Raw genomic sequence first — 23345 nt, 5'->3', positions numbered from 1 at the left:
TGTCATTGGGGGCCTGTGGGACTTCCTATATTTCTTAACCTAAATTCCTTTTGCCTAACCTAGTCTAAGTGTATTTGTGGTTCTTGTTTTAAAATAAACAATTGACCTTAGACAAAAATACAGGTAGGTATAATATTTATTGAGTGACTGTTATATTACAAACATTGTTCTAGATGCTCCAAATTTAGTTGTGAAAGATACAAACTAAAATTTCTGCCCTCGTGGAGTTCATGTTTTAGTGGGGTGTGTATTTGGCTCAATTTTCTTGCCTTTCTTTTGTCATTATTCCCATTTGGAAAAAGGATGTAAAATAGTACCCATCTCACTCAGGTTATCAAATGATAAAACGAAAACATTTTAGTTTGATGTCCTTTAATTCAAGGGTAAACAATCCATGGATTTGGGGAATATGGTGCCTCATAAGCAGAGGAGCACTCTTCCCAAGGAATGTGGAGCAAGAGTGAGTTTTCTAGAGCATTAGAAGACGCCTCCCAGAAACAGGGTATGATTGGCTAGGAGGTAGAAGATTTCCTTACAAGGCTGACGGGTCCTATTTTCTAGGGTAAGGTAATCCAGCTAAAGCTGAGTTGAAGGATTGTGATTGGTGTTAAGTTTCCTTGACAGTGAGGGGTTTCCTGTGAGTACAGGCTGACCTAGGTTTAGATTTGTGACATGGGCCGGGCAACTGGGGTGGCCTCCATTTTGTGGGTCCCAATACACAAATTAACTTTATCAGGGTTCATTTTATGATTAAGTGGAATATGTACATGTACAGTCCCTAGTTATATATGGTGGTGGTGGTCGTTGAAAAGAGAAGCTGAAAAGAAACAAAGGCCACAGCCAAAAGAAGGCTTGTGAAGGAGGGCAAATATAGACAGGTGTTGGTGCAGGGATTGCAGAAGGATAGAATCCTTTGTATCTTTGACTTTTGTATTCCATAAAGTAATTGTCATTCATCACTATCAGTGTCCCCAGCAACAATCTGCCTTTGGACCCTTCTGACTCATTTATAAGTTTTTGCTCTTTCTTACTCTCCCCAGAAGAAAGGCATGGGGAGAGGAAGAGGGAGCTAGGGTCAATAACTTTCCTCAGTTTCTTTCTGACTATGGCAGGGGGTAGTTGTTGCGTTTTGGGCCCCAAATATCCCTGGATGATTTCTACCTGCCCAGCAGTACAAACATTATTATAGCCAACCTCATAACTATTTACAGCAAGAAATGCCAAACAGATGGACCAGAACTGGTTCTAAATAAAATAAGCTTATTTTGAAAAAACCTACAAAGAGTCTTCCTCTTAAGAATTTTCTTTAAAGTATTAATATTTTGCAGAACGGACCAAAGGTGTAGGCAACCACCTAGACCAAAGTGGTCTGTGGATCAGCTGCATTGGAATCACATGAGGGTCCATTTAGAAAGTAGATAGCTGTGGTCCCCCCAAGTAGGTCCATTGAATCAGATTCTCTGTTGACGGGACTTAGGAATCTGTAATGATAGCAAGCTTCCCTGGTGATTGTTAAGCTGGCTAAGCTTGAGAATCACCGACCTGAAATGTCACCATCAAAGATTCTTTGGTTTTATGCTTTGGCCTAAATTGTGACTGTTTCTAGAAAAGAGAATACATTAAGATGTGAATGTAATGAATGTGAGTTAATTTGTATCCAGCTATCTAACATCACAGTTCGCAGAAAGCATGACTGGAATGGGGAGAGAATGAGGGATCAGCAAGGTACTGGCTCCTGGTGGACGTACCACAAGGGGAAGAAGGGGTAGAGAGAGTTTTTCACAGGTCTGTTCTGCCTCCATGTGGTAGTTACGTCATATGTGAAAGCTCTTGGATATAAGGTGTCCTTCCATCAGAAGTTGCTCTTGAGCTTGGGTCACACCTACCTGACAGGCAGCCCTGCTACTGAGGATGATTGTAATCTTTGTGGTGTGTATTGTCGGGGAGGAAGAAAATTTTCCTCTCCCCTTCTAGGTTCTTCTGGGTAGTTAAGAATTCAATTGACATGAGACAGATTAACAGGAGAAAATCAAATTAATTTTCATATGTACAGGAACCCCACATACATGAGAGGGGCAAAGAAATAAAGGGAAAATGAGGTATACAGGCCATCCTGAGCTGAGGAATGGGATAGGGGTCTGGGGCTTCCAAGAACAGGAGGGATATTTACAGGACGATAAGCAGAAGAGTAGATGTTTGGTAATTAGATGTTTGCCCTGCTGTATAGATGGGACCACTTAAATAAACTTTATCTCTGGTAATAACTCTTTTTCTCCAATTTAAATTCTTCTAGAAGTTTCTCTTGAGCCCACAAGGTCTCTATTGTCTTTAGCACAAAAGAATCCATGTGCCAAAGTGGCACATCTTGGGGAGGCCTGTTGTGAACCCCTACAGCATGTAAAAGGGGACATTTCTCGGTAGGGCTGGTCCAACTTGCTCTTGGCTGTATGAATGGGGAGTGGGCTTGGGAACCTTCCTGCTCTCCTTTGCAGGCATTTCTTGGGAGATGGAAGCAGGGATTCACCATGCACAACTCAGAGTTATTCCTTCCCTAGACTGAATAGTGACCGTTACGGAAAAATCCCTAACCCTATTATTGTCCCTGTCTTTCCTATGGCTGAATTAAAAGAAAAAAATCATTAGGTGTGTGGGGAGCAAGCTTCCTTTCCTGTTAAATGCTATAAAGCCAAGCCTTGTGGGCAGCTCTGGCTGATTATCAGGATTTTCAAATTGACTCTTCTACTGTGTAGAAGGAACTTAATTCCGTATCTAATTTTAATCTGCATTCCACGGTCAGAAGTGTTGTGTTAAAGCATTTGTTAACATTTAGAGAGGGGGAGCTGATGATATTGATCCTTCTTGTGTAAATTGGCCAAGGTGATCAATTTTGGGTTGTAAACTTTTGATGTTTAAATGCATTACCTTAATACCATTTAAGCACAGTCAATTGTCAACCCCATTAACCCATAGTGTACAGTCTGAACTTGGAATTCAACATTTCCAGAATGGTGACGTGAGGAGGGGAGTTTAGCAGTTTGCACACAGAGTAGATCGGCTGTTCCCTTACATGCCATTTCCTGTGTGTGCTGCTGAAATGCAATCATGGGGTCGTTGGCATAGTCGGAGTATGTTGCCGAGAATCCACTCTTCCTCCCTTATCCCATCCTGACTGCAGTCATGAGAGAATGAGCAGATTTGTATTAAGTTAGCATTCAGGCAGTTAGCATATAGGTAGGAAAGGATTAATAGTGGCATCTGTTGTTGCAAACCAACAGATAAACACAAAGACAAAATATTGTCAGTGTGAAGCTGCTGACTGACACCCAGAAGCTAAGGGCACAATGATTTCCACGGCCCAGATGGTTCTTGGACACAGGGCTGCTTTGACCTGGTGACCAGAAAATTGCCAACAAATAATCCCCTTCCAAAGGGCTTTCTCTGCCCTTTGCCCATGCAATACATTTCCTTCTATAAGGAAAGAACTTGATTAAATGCTGTATCAGTTAGGATTAGGTACAGCTGTGAGTGACAGAAACCCCAAATTAACAGTAGTTTAAACACACAAGATTTAACCCTCTTATTTGAGAAATCTAATGTTTGACAATCCAGGGCACGGTTGGCAATTCCATGAAGTTACCAGGACACGGTCTTCTCCCAGCTTTTAGCTCCATCATCTCTAGGCTGTGTCTCTCATGCTTGTAACCCAAGGTGATTGCTTAAACTCTGGCTATTGTATAACTTTTGCAGACAGCAGAAGGGAAGAAGAGGGCAAAGTATAGTGCACCATTTTCCCTTAAGGACACTCTTCAGAAGCCACACATGATATTTTCATTTACACACCAATGGTCAGAACTTAGCCACGTGACCATACTGAGGTACAAGGGAGGCTGGGGAATATAGTATTAAGCATGTGTCCTGCTAAAACTCAAAATTCTCTTACAAATGGAGAGAATAGATATTGAAGGTCAACCAGCTGTCTCTGTCCCAAGTGCTGTGTATGTTGCAGATGGGGACAGAAAAACTAAATCAAGCTTTTTGATTTTCCCCCAGCCATCATGGATCAACAACTCTCCATTTCCCCTTATCTTGACCAATCTAAAATGTTTACAGCCTCCTAAACAAAATGGAAAAGCATCCAGAAAGATCCAAGAGAAGGGGAAGGGGCATCTGTAACATCAGTATTTCTCCCCCAAGTGATTTCACAGCATTTTGTTTCACTTGATCATTGTATATGGCACAGTCTGGCCATCAGCTCTGTCTCATTTTTACTCTGATAAACTAGGAATGTGATGGGGGCGTGGGGGCAGTGTGTTTGCCACTCTCATTAAAGCACACCAGTGGAACTATTAATCTTTTTAAATAAAGGTAACTCACATGTGATTTTGGATACTCCAGAAGGCACCTACCTACCTACCTACCTACTTATCACACCTACCACACCAGATGTCCCGGTTGCCTGTGAGAAGTTTCATGAAAACTTAAAGTCTCAAGGTGTCCCTAAACCATATGCCCAGTGTCCAAGACCCAGTTCTGGGGTCACTAGGTTCTCCTGGGGTGAAACATAGTCCTTTTCTTAGAAATCCTTTCTTAGGAACTAAGAATTCTTATTTGTTTGGGGAGGTTTGTTGCACACATTTTCAAAAATGAAGAAATCTCTAATAAGGATGATTCTCAACTTGTGGATTAACCATGCTTAATGATTCATCCCAGACAGGCTTTGCACAACTATTACATGCTTCTCGACCATCTCTGTGACTGCCCATTTACGTTGGCTGATGGAATGCAAATTTAAGTTTAACAGAAGCCTAAGCAAAATATAATTGAGAAGGTAACTTTCCCTGAAATGATATACAAGGTAAAATAGAAATGATTTCAAAATTATCAGTGTCACATTCATTGATGTGGATAATCAAGAAATGACTGTACAGAAAAGTATTATTATTTTGGGCCCCAGTAATTCAGAATTTGTAATTAAATTTCTACCCACTTCCTGTTCAAACTACTATTGCACTATCTCTGAACGAATAGTTAGTTCAGCAACTGTAACAGTGTAAAGAAGATTGCAAAAGGGCGTGTTTCACCTAGGAGGGATTGATCTCTTTTTAAGGGCTTTGACACATTAATTATTTGCATGCAAATGAGTGCTACTTATTTCAAATGAGTCTTATCTTGTCATTAAAACTCTTATAACATGACCTCATTTGGAAACATTTGTTTACCAGTTAGTTTGTTATTAGGTGTTATTGCAAATAATAAAACTACATCTAATCTTTTAAATACGTAACTTAGACCCTTCACAAATTGAGATTAACCCTCCCTGTATTTGGCCTGTATCACTGAGGTTTCCCTGTATGCATGAAGATATATTTAGCTATCCATAGGCTGAACCTAACCCATTTATAGATCAGCAACTATTTCGGCAAATGGGCCAACTAGCCCTTCTGTGTGCAGAAAACATTCAGGATAATTGAAAACTACCTGAAATATTTATAAGCTTTGAACGAGTTCAGTGAAGGCACTGGTCAGACATTCAGACTTTGATTCTAGTCCAATGACATCAAGTCACAGCCAATGATCTCAAATGATTAGAATGGCACTGAAAGTTTTTGTTTTTGTAGATCTAACCAGCTCAGTCACAAATCTGAGTAATTAGATATGTTTAATATGACTAAAACCAACAAAATATCATTTATCATACATTTAATATCTATGGCTTTTTGGTAAAGTAGATCATGTAATCCAGCTAGTTGCTTTATTATTAATTAAGTCCCAAGACTTAGTCCCTTGGCTTAGCAAATATGCTCACTAGGGAAGCAGTGTTTCATTTAATTAAGAGCATAAGACAACAGAGTTCGGACTCCAGATTTTCTCCTTCTACCTTAAGCATTCTATTAGTTAGTCTCCTCACTTATAAAATGGGGACTCCAGTCCCTACCTCAAGAGTAAGGGCTTAGCATAGTGCCTGGAAAATATCATTATTATAGCTGTCATTAGGATTAGTGATAATATTTACTGAATTGACATGGAAAGGTAGCAGAACTGAAGAACTTTAAAGGGGACAGACAGTCCTATTGGTGGCTAGTTGCAACAAGCTTAACCAATGAAGCTCCCAGTCATCAGCCATTGACCATTGCACAGTGTTTAGACCTCAGTTAACCTTTTTGTACATTGATACTACTTGAAAACCCATCATGAACCGTGTGTGAGTGTAACTGAAAAGGTCACTGTGGGATCAATAGTACCTTCCAAACTAAGCACATGTGAAGTCTGTCCTCTGATTAGTGAGCATGGCCACTATCCAAATTGCCTGCCACCTAGATTCTTCATATGCCACAACATATTGTATACATGTAAGAAATTCCCAGACTCACGGCATTTCAATAATTTTGAAGACATGTTCATAGATCACGATTGCCCAACAGAAAACCTCCATACAGCATCCGTTGAATAGAACAAAATAACAAGATGAATGAAAGTCTGTCTAGAGTCAGTCACCTAAGCATGTTGTTTGTGGTCTTTTACTGAATGGCACACCTTTCAAAAAGCAGTGTTTATTCCTCCTCAACATCTTAATCTAAGAACACTGTATAAACTATTTGCCAATCTCTAACCCTTGAAAAGTATTTATCGGTACATTACCCACAGGAGCACCCCTAGGTGCATGTGAGGAATTCAAGGAAAGAGATCAGTCCTTGATCAGACTCTAGCCATACAAATTAAGAGGTACAATTTGTCAGAGGAGAAAGAGGGGAACTGGAAGCTTCACTAGCTGGTGTGTATGTCTGTGAGTTGTTTGGTGTATCACAAGGGATTTGATAAAAATCGTATTTAAACTACTGATGTTTGGGTATGATTTAATTATTTCAAAGAGAGTGAAATCAAAGTGATCCTTCTAATGACATCACTTTCATTTACTTACATTCCATTCATGCTGTCTTGAGTAGCAGCTAAATGAGCAGGGTTACACACAGAAAACGGTATTGCATATAACTCTGGGCATATTCAAAGGGAGGTGACTAGACAGCAACAGTCTCTATCCTGTATGTTGCAACTGGGAAACGAAAGGTGGTTAAACCTCAGCTCAGAGTACTGTCTAAGGCACCTGCTGCCACCAGGCTTTGTCTTGCTCAGAGCTCCTCATTCTATGGTGTTTTTCACCCTCCCTCCTATCACCATCCCAACTCTTTCCTGTCTAGAAACCTGACATCTGGACATTACTCTTAGGTTTTATTTATTACTAATCAGAGCATAAAAAATATCATTTAAAAGAAGTCTTCTTTTCTGTCTAGGGCCATGTGTTTTTGGAATGCTCGTGGACCCACAATGAGATGTGGACATGAATTCACATTTGCCTGACAGCTTATATATGTTGAGGTGAGGAAAGTTTGGGACAAAAAATATATAAGTTTATCTTAGGTAAATCACAGACATATAGGGTGACATGGCCACCTCCCCCAAGGTCACATTATCACCGTGTAATAATGGGGAAGTCTGGCTATAGGAGTCTAATTTTCTCCACTTTTGAGATGGGTTAGGTAACAGTGACCTCCTTTTTTACTGATGGATTCTGAGGGCTATTAAATTAGCACTTCTTAAAGGGGATTAAATAAATACTAACCAGTAGTGTAAACAAATTTCACTTAAAACTATGAATAATGGAATCTGTGCTTCATTTATCGTTTCTGGCAATGCAAATATATCAGAGGAAGCCAGTCATTTCTTCAGCTTTCATGGAAAATTTGCAATTCAGAAATCATTCTTTGGGTTCTTTATGCCTTCCTGCTCAATCTGTCACTGACTGTTGAGATTAGTGCCTGCTTGGTGGTTCTGTTTCTGTTCCCCAGCAATCTGTTAGGAACTAATGGTAAATAAAAGGGTACTCTGATGAACAGTGTGGGCCTGAGGTTGAGAATGCAAGTTAGGCTGGAAAAGGTGAAGGACTGTATGCTGTGAGTTCAGTCTGGAAATGCAATCAGCAGACAGACCCACAATGGGAACTTCTAGGTCTAAATAAATCCCAATTTAATATTATTCCATTTTTCAGAATATACACTTAATCTTCCATCTGTGTATGCATGTCTAAGGCTCTGATACCCACGCACTAATCACAAACCCAACTTACAGCTTTTCCCGTTGGGGGATGCTCTATTCCTCATGCTTGAATATTATGGCTGGATGGCTGCATTGCAGAATGAGAAAGCACTCTTAAATGAAGGAGTAGATCAGCATCACAAATTCCTTTTCAAAATACTTTGGCCCACACAGTTTGGGTTGGATCGTCCCACATTATGGATGTTATATCCATGTGCCCTCTCTAGGTGGCTGGCTTGGGCTTCTTCACAGAATGACAGTCTCAGAGTAGTCAAACTTCTTACGTGTAGACTAGCTTCCCCCAGGGCAAGTGTTCCAAGAGACAGAAAGTGGAGACTGCCATTTTTTAAAAGCCAAGCCTAGGAAGTGGCACATCTTCTTTTGTTCTATTATATTCTGTTATTCAGAAAAGTCATACAGGCCACTCAATTTCAACGGAAGGAGAAATAGACCCCACCTCTTGATGAAAGGAGTTTCAAAGAATTTGAGACTGTTTATGATTGGCCACAGGATCCAAACTTATTTCTTTCCATATGGATAACCAATTGACCCACTAAAACCTGCATGGGGTCACTACCAACAAAAGACCACTTTAAACTTAATTTTCAGGGGAGATTTCCAACACCAAGTTTTGAGACAGGCGATTTTCTTTAGAATCCCTTGGTGTATGAGGAGGAGTATGTTTATTTCCAGTTTACCTTTGTACTGGGCACATAGCTTTTTGGAATCCTAATTTTATAAGAGAGTGGGTGTCTTATAGTAGATGTCCCACCTCGTTGACTCTGGTCTTATTTTTATTTTTTTTTTTTTTTGTCTTTCAAAATATTTATGTCAAGTAGAAACTGGGAAGACAACCACATGTAAGACAGTTAAGTAGAAAAAAACTTTGACAAATACACTCATTTGGTCATCAAAATATAAAAAGCTGAAAATGATATTGCATTAGATACTTTGATTGAAAACTGTTATTTTATGTGTATATGTATAACTGATTCACTTCGCTGTACAGCAAAAACCAACACATTTTAAATCAACTATACTCCAATAATTTTTTTTAAGTGTTATTGTATTCAAGTAATAAGCCCAAAGCAGTCCCAAACTAAGAGTTAAAGCTCTTCTATTCACACAGACAGACCTTAGACAAGAATCATATATATTTTTATCCTGAACGTTCCCCCCCAAATCCTTATCTTTTTATTTTTGTTACTCCTATGAAAATTATTCAGTGTTTTGTGTTTTTCATAAATAAATTTTTTTCAGAATGCCACTAAACAACCACATCAACCTTGGACAATATCTAAAATCACTTTTACGAAAGTGGAAATAGCTAAAGAAGAATTCTCCGGTTAAGTGAGAGGCGTGGGTGTGGGTGGGTTATTAATCGACATGGAATAATTTGTTGTTTGATCGGCACAGTGACATTGCTGAACGAGCTTTGAAAGTTGGCCTACCCGATAACAACCCATGTGGACTCAAACCTTTTCTTGGTCCTAGAATCCTTTCTCAAAGGTATAAATGAGGCTCAAAAAATCACCAAGAGAAGGACGAGTAAAAGTTGAGTCCTTGCCAAGAGTGTGGTGCTGGCCAGACAGTCAAGTTCTTGTACACCCAGTGGAAACACAAAGTGTCCTGGCACGGCTGTCCCCAAGGGATGTCCCCCAGGGCACATGTGAGGTGGGTCTGGTGAAGGAGAGAGACAGGCTTATTTGGATGAGGGGTATGCAGCACCTCTGGAGAGTCAGGGCCGGGTAGCGGACCCTTACCACCGAGGCCGCCATGGCCTCCGGGTTGCCGTCCTGGGTTTGTCAGCCTGTCTCTGCCCTTTCCTCCTGGGCCGCCTCCAGCCTTCTGGCACTGAAGGGTTTCTTCCTCTTGCTCCTCAACTGAATCTGACTCATTGCTGCAGAAGTGAATGGTGGCTTGCACAGGGAAACTAGCCAGCACCTTCTCGCATGAACTCTGCAGACACTCTTGACGCTTAGAAATGGGTAAAAAGTCTTAACAGGATGCTGAAACCCAAAGGCCCCCTTCCATCCAAATGTTTGTTGGTCACTCCCAAGCTCAAGCTCGCCTCGAGTTCTGGTGGGCTCAGCATCCTGGGGGTTGGGGGGGGGGTAGAGGGGTCAGGATCCAAGGTCTCCATGGTGTTTGGCTCTTGGGCCGGAGCAGTGGCGGTGGTACCCGGGGACCATCCTGGTGGCAGTGACTGACGCATCCTTGCGCCTCCTGGGCTCCGGCCGCCGGCTCAGGTCTCATAGTACCGTTGGCGCTCGCGCCCCTCCAGCGGCGCCAGCTATCCGCCACACCTTTAACTGCTCTGGCGAGGGCGCTCTGACTCTGGTCTTTATCTCTAATCCCCTACACCCTACAAGGTCATAAAAAGCTGAAAGCTCAAATTCACGGTTTTGTTAATGTTCTCCGAGCAAAAGCAAGCTTACTTCTCTGGGTTCCTGTTTTTGTTTTTGTTTTGCTTCCCCTGCATATTCCTTACTTTCTTGACAACTCATTTACGCATTTAATACACACGCACACACAAATAACACTGTTTAAAAAAATCAGAAATTAATGAATGCTAGCTTTATGGAAATAAAAAGGGTGGAGGAGATGAGAGAACAGCCTTGGAAAATCTGTGCTCCAGGAGTGTAGAATTCAGTGGCAGCTGTCATTGCTTCCTTAATCAGTGCAAGACATTGATTTGTTTTGTTTTGTTTTGCATTGATAGTGAGATTTCAATAGCTCACCCCAGGGAGACAGGAGATAGAACGTACTCATCCCATTTGAGTAACATTTCTTAAACTACATTTGTTTTCCAATCATCATTACCAGATAGATGTGAAGATTTGAACCTTGAGAAAGAAAGAAATTGATGAGAATTCATGGCAATTTGAAATGGTGGTATTCCTTTTATTTTTTTATTTTTTTGCGGTACGCAGGCCTCTCACTGTTGTGGCCTCTCCTGTTGCAGAGCACAGGCTCCGGACGCGCAGGCTCAGCGGCCATGGCTCACGGGCACTCCGCGGCATGTGGGATCTTCCCGGACTGGGGCACGAACCCGTGTCCCCTGCATCGGCAGGTGGACTCTCAACTACTGCGCCACCAGGGAAGCCCGGGGGTATTCCATATTTTTCATTGTTGTTGTTGTTCTGTGTTTTACTTGGGGACATTGTTATGTGTCCTAAAAAGAAAATCATTAAATTATGTGCTTTAAAGAAAATTTTATTAGCAAGTAAGCTTTTAAAACAAAACTCTGGGGACTTCCCTGGTGGCGCAGTGGTTATGCATCTGCCTGCCAATGCAGGGGAAACAGGTTTGATCTCTGATCCGGGAAGATCCCACAGGCTGCGGAACAACTAAGCCCGTGCGCCACAGCTACTGAGCCTGCGCTCTAGAGCCTGCGAGCCACAGCTACGTAGCCTACACACTGGAACTACTGAAGCCCATGCACCTAGAGCCCATGCTCCGCAACTAGAGAAGCCACTGCATTGAGAAGCCTGTGCACCGTAACGAAGAGTAGCCCCTGCTCTCCATGACTAGAGAAAGCCTGAATGCAGCAACGAAGACCCAATGCAGTCAAAAAATAAATTTAAAAAAAAAAACTTAAAAAAAACCAAACAACTCTGGATCTTCTCCCATGCCTAAATCTAGGATGAGGTGATATAGTATAGCAGTTGCTATGATCCGAATGTGTCACCTCAAAATTCATACATTGAAACCCTAACCCCCGAGGGGGCATAGTATTAGGATATGAGGCCTTTGGGAGATGGTTGAGTCATGAGGGTCTCATGACCTTTTATAAGGGCATGAGATTAATGCCCCAGAGGCACCAGAGAGCTCACTTGCCCCTTCCGCCATGTGAGGACACAGATAGAAGGTACTATCTGTGAAAAGGCAGGCCCTCACCAAGCACAAATCTGCTAGTGCCTTGATCTTGGACTTCCCAGCCTCTAGAGCTGTGAGAAATACATTTCTGATGTTTGTAAGCTACCCAGTCTCTGTTATTTTGTTATAGAAGCCCAAACAAAGTAAGCAAGTAGTCAAGAACAAGCTCTCCAATGTTACTTTCTAGCTCCGCCATTTCCTAGATAGATCATTTTTGTCAAGTCATTTCATCCCTCAACCTTAGTTACCGCATTTGCAAATGTGGACAAATGAATGTTAAATGAGATAACATGTGCCAAGTATAAGATCAGTCATGACACTTATTTGCCTGGCACTTAAGCACATAAATGTTAGCTGTAGTTGTTGTTGCTCTTATAATAATTATTAATATGAAATGAGCGAGCCCTAGGAATGATGGTATATGATCAGGGTATTTGTTATAGGTACTACTTGATGGTTAATAGGAAGACAATTAAATTTTTTTACGTATTGGGATGACTATTTGACCTCAGTTAATTTGTTTTTTTTTTTTTTTAAATTGGAGTATAGTTGCTTTACAATGTTGGGTTAGTTTCTGCTGTACAGCAAAGTGAATCAGTTATACATGTACATATATCTTCTCTGTTTTAGATTCCCTTCCCATTTAGGTCACCACAGAGCATTGAGTAGAGTTCCCTGTACTATACAGTAGGTTCTCATTAGTTATCTAATATTTTATACATAGTATATATGTCAATCCCAATCTCCCAATTCATCCGACCCTCCCCCTTCCCCCCTTGGTAACCATAAGTTTGTTTTCTACACCTATGACTCTGACCTAAGTTAGTTTAAAACAATTACACCATCAACTATACTCCAATAAAAAATTAAAAAAATAAAACAATTGCACCAAAATGGCTGTGGCAGATTTCCTGCATCTTTCAATAAGGACCGTAATAAGTCCTTTACCTCTCAAGAGGAAATAGTCTAGTCTTCTATGAATAGTGTGTGTCAACAGGAAAAGTTTCAGTTAACCACGCTCTTCTTACAACCATTACTGTGTTTCACCTAAGATTGAACAGCAGTGTTCACTATTGCAGGGCAAGGCAATAGGAATTAAAGAGAATCTAACATGTTTAAGATTGTTGTATTTTTACTTGATCAAGAAAGTGTTGACTGAGCTGGCTTCTTCAGTGTCCAGTTGTACTTACAGTTTTATTTATTAATGATCACCAATGGTCTTCATAATTTAGATGTAATGATTAAACAATTACCTTTTGCATTTGAACTGAAAAAAGAAGAAAGTCATTTAATTGCTAGTAATTTTTCCTCATTATACAAAAACCTTGCCTTACTTTTTGCTAACATAATAATAATAGCCAGATAAAACAGTGATTTGGCAAACAATAACTCGTTTTCCTCCTTAAAAGCCAAACTATAAATCCCAAATGGCCGCATATAGCATATAAGCCATAGGGCTGAAAAGAGTATATTTTCAAAAAGGGATCTCGGTATGAGTTGAGGATAAGGGAGCTCTTTCTCCTATCCCATTGTGTCTTTGTAATAATGTGGTCAACCACAGCAACACAACTCTATGCACTGATTTAGTCCTCCTTTTCTTTTATCATCACCCCCCTTTCCAGACTTGTACGTTCACCCCCCCCCCCCCCACTTCATACAGGATCTCCTTACTGTACTCTTGGAAGTGACTTGTTGTGATGACAGATTTGGGTGAATAATTCTGTTTTTCTGCATGAAGGAGAAAAAAATATATACGATATGCATTAATCTTGTTCTGTGGTTTGACTCGCAGCTGCTCCCAAGCAGCTCACAGAGGACTAACACGGGTTTGATTAGAGAAATCTGGGGTATCAGGAAGGTCACACAATTTCTGGCAGCTTCCTTGTAAATTAAATCCAAGTAATTTATTCATGATGGTATCTATTTCAATTGTGGAGAGAGAGAGCGAAAGAAAACCTAGTCTGAACAGTGACTTGGAAAACAGAAACTCTTGGGCTTTGCTCCCAGCCTTAATGTCAACTACCTCTGTAGCCTGGGTGTGCACCCAAGAAGGGTACTCCAAGGATTAATTAGCTTCTTAAATGCTTTGAATGTGGAAATGTACTGAATAAACATATGACAGATTGAATTCACCAGAGGAAAAGAGAGACCTGAATTGGAGGGTGTGGGGGTGGGAGGAGTGGAGAACAGTTATAGAGTGAGAGATTATTGAATGTTTGTTCATTCTTACTTTGGAACAATAGAAGAAAATATCCTTAAGGAGTATTTTTCTTTATGTAAGCTGAAGGAGGGGGAGAAGAAGGCTAAAAAATCATCAGAAACTAATAGAATACTTTGATCCATAACCAGTGACTAGAGATGGGAGGCTGAGTGAGGACGAGAGTGAACCATATAATAATGTGGAGCAAGGCTCTGTGGCTAGAAAAAAAAAAAAAGCTAATCTTTCAAGAAAGGAAATAGGACACTGATCTTAGGAGGCAGGGAGCATTGTGGTACAGAAAGCAAGAGACAGACTGGATAATTAGATGGACTTGTCCCAGAGGAAATAAGTCAGGAGGAAGAGGAGGTGAGTAATATTAATGTTGTAGGTAGATGGACACTATAATATACCAAATCAAGCCTGCTGATCTAAAACAAAGGAGTGGAGACATGATGTAGTCAAAACGTCAGGGAATGATTGAAAATGAGATCGAAAATTTCAGCTGTAAGATAATAAGCTCATCATAAAATGCTGCTTATTGGATCAAAAAAGAAAACCACTGTGAAATGCTGAGGAGGTGGACAGTGAGACAACATAATGTGATCCAAGATGCAGTTTCGGTCAAGTATTAGAACATGAAAGGAGAGAAATGGAACAATAACACAAAGAAAGAGAGAGGTACTGAAAATTAGATGATACTGAGGGCGAGGGGCAGAACATTATAGGAAAAGATTTGTAGTGTAATAAGACTGAGTGTGGGTCTTAGACATGTGTGCTCTCTAGGATTTCAATAAAGGAGGAGTTCAGAAGCAGGAATAGAACTATTCATATATGTGATTGGCTCATTGAACCCAGTATCTCTTCCCCATAATTACTTAGATGTCCAGTTTGCATTTGCTTCTGCAGAATAAGTGTGTACACCTGGCCAAATCACTCTGCTATCATATTAGCCTGTCATCCAAGAAAATAATCATACCTTGCATTCCAATTAAGAGGTTCAAATGCCATCATTCCCCATTATTTCCTTTCAGGGCAATAATTCCATCCAGCAAGGTTTGCTAGTACTATTACCTGTCCAGACATTTGGGAAATCCACTTCATTGACACCCATCATTTAACTCAAGCTTTAAATTTTTGACTGGAATTTTAAAGTTAAAACCTTGTTATGAGCTTTTCTTTGCTTATCTTTATTTTATACAAAGTTGGCCCCTAAAATGCTTATAGAGCATTTCTTAAAACCCAGATTACAAAATTACTGGTGATTTAGCTAGTTACCCCTTCTGAATTGGCTAGATAAAAGCCATAAACCTTAATTACATAATAAAGTTCCCTTCTAAATATCAAAATCCCTAAGAGAACAATCATTTGCAGTATCCAGATCAAGATTTTGTATGCAAGATCACCAAGCATCCCACATGGATTTTGGGCACAGGCTGTTACTGCTTCATGGCCTCATTGCCAGCTCTGCTTGACTTGCTTAACCCTCTGCCTGCCCAGCTTTATGTTACCCGAGCTAATTGATCCACAAAAGATAGAGGGGCCTTGGTTTGGAATAAAGTTGCCTCTTTAAGTGTTCTTCAAGCGTTTAATCCTAAACAAGGGCAGTTGCCCCACCCATAGGTTACCTCAATTAGCCAGTCAAGAGTGGCCCATCTACTTATTGCAACAACTTGCTTGATACATTTTTTAAAATTATTACTATTATTCCCAATAACACCTTCAATATGAAAGTTAATAAGTGCTCACTGCAAAAGAAATTAAATATATGGAAAACCACAATGACAAAAACAGAAGTAAAGACCTTGACTAGATAGTGCTCCAAAGAAGGTAGACAAATAGCCAACAAATACATGAAAATATGCTCAACATCACCGATCATCAGGAAAACATGAATCAAAACTGTAATGAGATATCACCTCATGTCTATTAGGATAACCACTATAAAAAAAAACAGGAAATAATAAGTGTTAGTGAGGATATGGAGAAATTGGAACCCTTGTGCAGTATTGGTGGGAATGTGAAATGGTGTGGTGTTATGGAAAATAGTATGAAGTTTCCTCAAAAATTAAAAATGGAATTAACATATGATCTAGCAGTACCATTTCTTGGTATTTATCCAAAAGAATTGAAAGCAGGATCTCAAAGAGATTTTTACACACACATGTTCATTGTAGCGTTATTCACAATAGCCAAGAGGCAGAAGCAACCCAAATGTCCATCAGTGTATGAACAAATAAAGGAAATGTGGTATATACATACAACAAACTACTATTCGGACTTAAAAAAGGAAATCCTGTCCCGTGCTACAACATGGATGAACCTTGAGAGCATTATACTAAGTAAAATAATTCAGTGACAAAAAGACAAATACTGTATGATTTCACTTATATGAAATACCTAAAGTAGTCAAACTCATGGAAACAGAAAAGGGTGGTTACCAGGGGCTGGAAGGAGGGGAAAATGAGGAGTTGTTCAATGGATATAGCGGTTTAGTTTTGCAAAATGAAAAAGTTCTAGAGATCTCTTGCACAAAAAGTTCCAGAGATCTGTGAATGTAGTTGACACTACTGAGCTGTACACATAAAAATGGTTAAGATCATACATTTTATGTTTTTTTTTAATCACAATTTATTTAAAGAAAAAAAGAAGCAGCAGCAGCAATAGCTTGAAAAGCACCTGTGCATTAGTACTTATGGACTTGTCAAGCCTGGAACTTTACCAGGATGTGAATGAGCCTGGGCTAGACTACTGGAGGTTACAAGACCACATCTCAGCAGACAGTCAATCAGCCACCAGACAGCTAACCAGTCACCAGCCAACCCAGCAGCCAATCACAGACACATGCATGGGCCACAGCAAAGATCTGCTGAGCCTGACTCAGATCTGCAGAAGCCCCCAGATGAAAACAGCCCTGTATATTTTTGAGCTAAGTAAATCATTGTTATTTGGGGGAAATTTTTAAATAAAACAGAATAAAACAGAAATCACTCAAAATTCTTCCACTTAGAGGGAACCCTTGTGAACTAATATAAGTTTTGTGTATGTGTTTATGCATGTAACAGTATTCTACCAGGTGTTTACACCTTTATTTCTTTAATCCCAATGCATTTAGCTTGTTTTAAAATCTTGTGATATTGAAAATAACACTGAGATGAGCACTTTGTGGATATATTTTGTGTACAACCATGATTATTTTCTTAGGATGAATTCTTAGACATTGGATATCTGGGTGAAAGTTACATAAATTACTCAGGTATCTTAAAAGTATTCACTAAATCCTTTTTAAATGGGGGAGGCAGAGTTTCTTTTCACATCTGGTCACTAAGTTACACTTCAAAAAAATAATCTAGCATTGTTTAACTGTAAAAATAATTTGATTAACTACTTTGGGTGAGCAGACCAAGAAAGAAATCTATAGGCAATGAAAACAGATTAGTGGGTAAATTCTTAGGACAGTTGAGAGACACACAAATGCAACCCAACTAGAAAAAAAAAAACAACTTATTGCTGCTGTTCTGATGTCTGCCTGGTCTGTAAAACGTAGCAGGTTTTTCAGTGCCTGTGGTGAAATGCAGCACATATTTGAGTGAGAAACCAGGCACTAAGAGCTTTATTTGTTAATAATGCTGTGAGATCCACTAAATTGTTTGTGTATAAATGTACCCAAAACACTTAGTTTTATTCACACCCTGGAAGAAATAATATAAAGGTCTATTTATTGTTCATCTTCATCTATTTTAAATGCCAGCCAATGTGTGAATGGTTCATATCAGAAGGCTATTCAGCTAAAGACTATCATTAAAATGGCATAAATCAACATTCTTTTTATTAAGTAAGCCTTCAATCCTAGCTAAATATTTTGGATCTCAAGCAAGGGAAACTCTTGTCCTTTTCAACTAGGAAGTAAATGGATGTCTAGTCCCTCTTATTCCCTGTAATGCAAGTATGACCTGGTTCTTATATATGCATGTTGTTGGGGAAAAAGAGCAGTATTTCCTTAGGCAGACAAGAGTGTTTAGCTTATACCCAATGTTAGACCTGCGCGGTCTCCTAGGAGTTTCGACTCGCCCAGGAAACAACAAGAGTCGGAAGTCGATGCAAAACGCAAGAGGTTTATTGAAGGCCGGTGCACCGGGGTTCCTTGGTCCTCACGCAGGAGGTCGAAGAAGGAACCCTTTCGGGCGCGAATATGTCAGTTTTATAGGTTCCCACTTCCCCGTATGTAAATTATAGATTTGGTTGTGTTCTCCTGCTGATTGGTCCCGGCTTAGGCTCGGACCAGAGAGGGAACTTGTCCCCAGCTGCCTGATTGGTCTTTGACAGACACCTTTTTTACATTTTGTTATCTCCCTCCTTCTCCCCAGCTGCCTGATTGGTCTTTGACAGACACCTTTTTTACATTTTGTTATCTCCCTCCTTCTCGGAAGGGGGCCGGACATCCTGGAAATTCACCCATTGTCTAAGAAGCCCCTATTGTCTGGAGAGTTCTTAATCATTAGCTGGAACAATGTCCCTCGAGTCCCACATTCCCCCCTTTTTCTTGTGACTATTGATTCCAATCATGGAATCTCAACCTTCTGTTCGTAAACTTTGGTACTGTTGTCTTAACATTAGAACTTGTACAGTACTGATACGTTCTCTAATAAATGCTATCAAGCGATTTAGAACACATGGTCCAAAAGTTAAAATCAACAATAAAACAATAAGAGGTCCCAACAGAGTAGAGATTAAGGTGGTAAACCAGGGGGACTTATCAAACCATGATTGAAACCATCCTTTTTCGTTCTCTCTCTCCCTTTGCCTTTTATCTAAGCGTTCCCTTAGTTTATCCATGGTTTTGGTAATGGTTCCTGAATGATCAATATAAAAGCAACATTATTCTTTTAGAGCGGCGCATAATCCCCCTTCCTTAAGAAACAGCAAATCTAGGCTGCAACACCATTTCTGAAAGTGAGGTGAGTGATTCCTTTAGTTGAGTTATGGAACTTTCTAATGCTCGAAGGTCGATGTCTACAGCCTGTCTTAAACTTGCATAATACCGGGGTTGTTGTATGAGGGCTGTGGTTCCTGTTCCTATCCCGGCAGATATTCCTAGTCCTAGAAGGACAGCCAATGTGAGGGTTACAGGTTCTCTTTTGTTTTTTGTTTTTTCTACATATTCATCTAAAAAGGATGAGTCTGAATGGTAGATAAGTCTAGGGACTAATTGCACTAACACACAAAAGTCAGCTGAAGTATTAAGAACCTCTAAAGAGACACAAGGGGTGAGCCCCGTGTTACATGTCCACCATCCACCTTGAGGAGGTACAAGATATCCTGAGCCTGAAGGGAGGCTAAAATCATGACAAAGGTGTCTATGGGACTGGGGAGGTGTTCCTATACAAGTACCATTTCCAGAAACCGAGGACAGGGTTAATTTACTGTTCTCTTCTTGCTTCCATCGACATTGGTCTGAGGAGATAGAATTAGTATAGTTGGAGCTATATCCTATAGCATCATAATAAGGGGGAGGGGCAGCATAGCAAAGCCAACATGATTTTGTAGCCTCTGGGTTTGTAGCATTGAGAACCGTAAAGGCTGCCTGCACCGAAGAAAGCATCCTATCCTGAGGAGTCCCAGGCTTAACTGTGGGTTCTTTGGATCCAGGTTTCATTAGTCTCATTCTTTGTTGACGTAGTTGAAGGGGCCGGGGGAAGCAAAGGGGGGCCAAGTATGGGATTTGGGCCTATTGATATAGGAGCAGGAGTCTCAATCTTTAGCTTAAGGGTCATTAATATTCCTAAATCATATCCCCTCACGTAAAATCTAACGCCCCAAGAATGACCATTTATCCATTTTTTATCTCTTTTTCCGGGATTACTAAAGGAAATTTTAAGGGGATGACACCATCCTGAACATTTACTCCGGTGTCCGGTATCCTCATTATGAGAATAATTAGCCGTTACAGTAATAAAATCCCAAGTTGAGGTGGGTTTCCAATTAGTATCCCCGGTAGTTTCACATCCCCAGCTTTTGCAGTAAAAGTTTCCAGTTCCACCACATTTATAATTCAGAGATCAAGGGCGGTGGAACCCGGGGCATACGTAGAAAGTGAGGATACCAAGCATCATTCTTTTGCCTGCATTTTTGCAACCCGGCCCAAACCAATCAGTTTCTGAAACTTTGGAAGGGGCAGTGTTCATATCATGAGAATCTTCTGTATCCCAATAAGGTGCTCCTATAGCCAATTTACAAACATCAGGAAAAAGATCTGGCCACCAGGTCCAGGGGGGTGCAGTATGACTAATGGACCAGGTTACATCTCCAGTCTGAGAAATTACCTGCCAAGTTAAACGTTGGGGGAGGTGAGGGCTAAAATCACTTACAGTCAGTAAAGGCAGTAAAACCAAAATTATAAGTCTTAGGTTCGTAGAAGCTTGAGTTTGAGCGGGTTGTCGGTTCTTTGGGCCCGCCATCCTGATGATGCCGTCGCTGGTGCAGCCTTCACATGTGAAGCATGGATCCAGGCAGCGATGCCGTCCACTTTTATGGCCGTTGGGGTGGTGAGGAGGACGGTGTATGGTCCTTTCCATCGAGGTTCCAACGTCTGGGTTCGATGCCGACGGACGTATACGGAGTCTCCGACTTGGAAAGGATGAGTTTCTCCCGGTGTTCCCGGTTGGTAGGCCTTGGCGAGTTGGGACCATATTTCTTTCTGGACCAATTGGAGTCCCAGTAGCCTAGCATATAAGTCAGTGTTATTTTGACAATCAGGTTTTATTTCTTTTCCTAAAGTGAGGAGGGGAGGCGGGGCACCATATAATATTTCAAAAGGAGTAAGATGGTATCAGGAAGGTGTATTTCTAACCCGGAATAGGGCCAAAGGAAGGAGCACCGTCCAATCGGTACCGCCAGTCTCCAAGGACAATTTAGTTAGGGTCTCTTTTAGAGTCCTATTCATTCTTTCTACCTGACCTAAACTTTGGGGTCTATAGGCACAATGTAATTTCCAATCAGTCCCCAAATATCTGGCCACATCCTGACTTACCTGGGCGACGAAGGCTGGACCATTATCAGACCCTATTACCTTTGATGCTCCAAATCGAGGAAAAATTTCTTCTAAAATCTTCTTGGCTACTACAGCAGCTGTTTCTTTCTTTGTTGGGAAAGCCTCTATCCATCCTGAAAAAGTGTCTACAAAAACTAAAAGGTATTTATTACCGTACCTTCCAGGACGCACTTCGGTAAAGTCCACTTCCCAGTAAGTTCCTGGGCGGTCCCCCCTGAGTCTCTTTCCAGTTTCAAGTTTCCCTTTGTGAGCATTTACCTGTTGACATGGGACGCATTCCTGCACAATTTGTTCAGCTAATTTTGTCATTCCAGGGGTTTCGTACCCGGCTTTTTGTAACAAGGCTACCATCTTTTTAGTCCCCAAATGTGTCCATCTGTGCATCTGTTGTAACATGGATTCTGCTTGCTGAGGGGACAAAGTTCCTTTTGTTGTGGCCGGGATGATTTCTTCATCGCGGCCTGGTTTTTCAGGAACTTTATCTGACAGTCCTAAAATGACTTCTCCCGATGCTATTTCTCGGGCCACTTGGTCAGCCATATTATTTCCCCTAATTATTGGGGTATTTCCTTTTTGATGTCCAGGGCAGTGGATGATACTGACTTTAGTAGGAAGCATGAGTGCAGTCAACAAAGCCACGATTTCGTCTTTGTTTTTAATTTCTTTGCCACCTGAAGTTAGTAGCCCTCTGTTGGTAAATGGCACCGTGGATATGAGCGGTAGCAAACGCATATCTACTGTCTGTGTAGATGTTTACTTTTTTATTCTCTGCCATCTCTAATGCCCTCGTCAGGGCAATTAATTCAGCTCGTTGGGCTGAGGTCCCTTGTGGTAGTGCCGCTGCCCATATGACTTGTTTTCCGTCTACCACGGCTGCCCCAGTTCGACGCTTACCTTCCTCCAGGAAACTGCTCCCATCCGTGAACCAGGTGAAATCAGCATCAGGGAGGGGCAGGTCCATCAGATCTGGCCTACTGCCATGTGCTGCGGCTAGTACTTCCTGACAATCATGTATGATGGTGGAGCCTTCCAAGTCAGGATCAGGTAGCAAGGTGGCTGGATTGAGTCCTGTGGCTGGAGCAAACTTGATGCGATCTGAGTTTAGCAACAGGGTTTGGTAATGGGTCATCCTGGCATTAGTTAGCCACCTATCCGGTGGTTGACGGACTACATTTTCCAGGGCATGAGGAGCTGTTATCGTTAGATTTTGTCCTAAAGTTAGTTTGTCAGCATCTTTGACTAGAACGGCCACTGCAGCGATTATCTTTAAACAGGTGGGCCATCCTGATGCCACAGGGTCCAATTTTTTTGACAAATAAACAACTGGGCGATTCCAGGGACCCAATTTCTGAGTCAATACTCCTTTTGCAATGCCCTTATTTTCGGCCACATATAAATGAAAAGGTTTGGTTACATCTGGCAGTCCTAGGGCTGGAGCTGAAAGTAAAGCTCGTTTGATTTGGTCAAAAGCCCGTTGTTCCTTATCGCCCCAAACGAAAGGAGTGCTGTTTTTGGTTAGGGGGTACAATGGGGCTGCCAGCTCAGCAAACCCTGGAATCCATAGTCTACAGAATCCGGCCGTCCCCAAAAATTCTCTAACCTGCCTGGCGTTTTTGGGAGCCGGAATTTGGGCCACCGTATCCTTTCTGCTCTCCGTGAGCCATCTTTGCCCCCCTTTTAATAGATACCCCAGGTAACTAACCTGTTGTTGGCATATTTGTGCTTTCTTGGCTGAGGCTCTATATCCCAGGGTTCCAAGTTCCGTTAACAGTTTTTCAGTACCCTTGATACAATCTTCTTGGGTCTCAGCAGCTAATAAAATATCATCAACGTATTGGAGTAATGTTACCTGGGGATTTGATTCTCTATATAATGCCAAATCCTGATGGAGGGCTTCATCAAAGATGGTCGGGGAGTTCTTAAATCCCTGAGGTAGCCGTGTCCATGTCAGCTGACCAGACATTCCCGATGTTGGATCTTTCCATTCGAAGGCAAAGTAGGGTTGGCTCAGGGGAGAGAGTCTTAAACAGAAAAAAGCATCTTTAAGGTCCAAAACAGTATACCACGTATGTTGAGGTGGAAGAGTGCTCAGGAGGTTGTAAGGGTTTGGAACTGTGGGGTGGAGGT

General features: G+C 41.1%; 1 pseudogene across 1 annotated transcript; it reads right to left on the bottom strand.

Moving 5' to 3' along the window:
• Window positions 1–9793: 9793 nt before the first annotated feature.
• On the bottom strand, window positions 9794–10347 carry LOC307180352 (protein ripply3-like; annotated as a pseudogene). The gene has a single exon. The product of its transcript is annotated as a protein ripply3-like (transcript).
• Between the last annotated feature and the right edge of the window lie 12998 nt (window positions 10348–23345).

This window comes from Stenella coeruleoalba, assembly GCF_951394435.1.
Source record: "Stenella coeruleoalba genome assembly, chromosome: X".
Classification (NCBI taxonomy): Eukaryota; Metazoa; Chordata; class Mammalia; order Artiodactyla; family Delphinidae; genus Stenella; species Stenella coeruleoalba.
The sequence above is the reverse complement of the archived record's forward strand: the minus strand, read 5'-3'. Positions and strand labels throughout refer to the sequence as shown.